Below are 2,054 nucleotides of genomic sequence, written 5' to 3' on the forward strand. Positions count from 1 at the left end.
CCTACAATTTTAGGTCTGGGTAATTAATGAATTAGTAAAAGCACTAATTTTTAATGGTTAGTTTGGAATTAGTAATAAAATAGGAAACAAGTTCATTCATTCATTCAAGTTACTCTTCATATATTACTACTTATGTACTTTGGAACAGGTATTATGCCAGGTACTAGGGATTCGAATATCTAAAGTGACAATTATGAAACAACAAGGTTAGTATAGTGATAGTTATATAAACACAGGATATTTTTGGAGCAAACAAGAAATGGTACCTAATGCTACTTTCAGTGATAGCTTGTTGGAGGTGATAAATTGGTGAGGGATGAAGTCAGTGATGACTGCCAGGGTTTTGAGAATGGGTGATTAGGTCATAGTATTATCACCAAATAAGACTGCATCTAGAAGAGGAGGAAACAGACTGGAGAGGAAAGAAGTTTGGTATAGACCTAGTAAGTGTGAGGTATGCAGTTAAACATGTGACTTTAATGCTTAGGTGAGAGGTCAGAAGCAGAAATGGAGACCTGAGTGTAATCATCATATAGATAGGAATAGAAATAGTTCATGGAGGATAGAGGAAGAACTGAACAGGTCTAGAATTCTGGACAAACCTAAGAAAGAATTATATTTAAGGGATGAGTGGAGAGAAAGACTACAAAAACAAAAAAAAACCAAGAGCAAAAATGGTCCAAGCAGCCATAGGAGAATTAGGACAATGTTATTTTGGAATCCAAAAAAGTTGAGAATTTCAAGAACGAAAAAGATGATTTACACTGTAAAGTGCAGCAGAGAGGGTTAGTGAGATAAAGATGAAAACAACAGTTTTCTGGGATTCTTACGGAATGACAGATTAAACAAGTCCTTTAACTTACGCAATCCTTTTCTTTCCCTGCCAAGTACTCCTAGTGTTTTCCCAGATGGAATTTTATAGATCTTCTGGGATGGTCGTGGAGATGAGGTGAGAGACACAACCTAGAAAGGGAAAGCAGGCATCAACAATGACCTTTTGTGAAATCCAGGAAAAAGAAAAAATAATCTAACTTTAAAACATGTGGTTTACAATTGTGATATCAGAGAAAACACATGGGTTCTGCTGTTAGACATACTTCTACTTCAGTTAGGCTGTCATTTACGGGTTGTGAGGCTCTGGGCAAGGTATGTTAAGCTTTCTTGGCCTCTTTCATCTATGGAGTGTGGCGAATTACCCCTAGGTAAGAATTTCATAAATACGATGTGGCTGAACAGCCAACACAGTACCTTGCAAGAGTATCTGCATATGTGAATAAGGACACAAGGATGTTCACTGCAGTGGTGTTTGAAATACTGAAGAACCGGAAATACCTAAATAGTCTTCAATAGGGAAATGGCAATACAAAGTATGATGTATGCACACCACGGAAGAACATTCAAATGAAATAAGCAGATTCATGTACTGATGTGGGATGATGTTCAATTATACACTATTAGATAAATAGGCAAGTTGCATTATGTATAATGTGTACAACAGGATCCCAGAGATAACCTAAGTGGAGAAATAAGCACGTTTTAGAGAGTTCTTATGAACAGTGAGGTCCAACTTCCGTGTTTTAAACTGATGCGTATACATCAGAAAATATCTAGATGAATAAATACCAGACTATTAAAACCAGGGTACCCTCTGGGAAAGAACGAGACATGATGGTGGACAAGCCTGAAACCAGGTTTCTCTGGTAATCACAATTTTAACCCACAGAAAAAGCCCTTTTGCCAATTGCTAGGCCCCCTGAGATTATGTGAGCAGGTTTAAGGGAATCCCTGAAGGGGAAATGAGATAAGTAGTACTAGAAAACTAGAGCCCTGCATCAGGGGAGTCAGTTATTGGCAAGAGGCCTGGGTGCTATCACTAAGCATATGATTTCCTCTGACAGGACACAAAGCTCTCAGCAGAAATCCGAGCAAAGGTGCTCCTCAGCATCAAAATTTGTGAATACAGACACTGACCCTGTAGGAATCAGAACCTTCTGGCTGAGAGGGATATATAGACACATCCTGTTAAGGATCAGACGTGGTTAGTGTTTCATGGT

The sequence above is a fragment of the Bison bison genome, unplaced genomic scaffold (assembly GCF_000754665.1).
Source record: "Bison bison bison isolate TAMUID 2011002044 unplaced genomic scaffold, Bison_UMD1.0 scf7180017860693, whole genome shotgun sequence".
Lineage (NCBI taxonomy): Eukaryota > Metazoa > Chordata > Mammalia > Artiodactyla > Bovidae > Bison > Bison bison.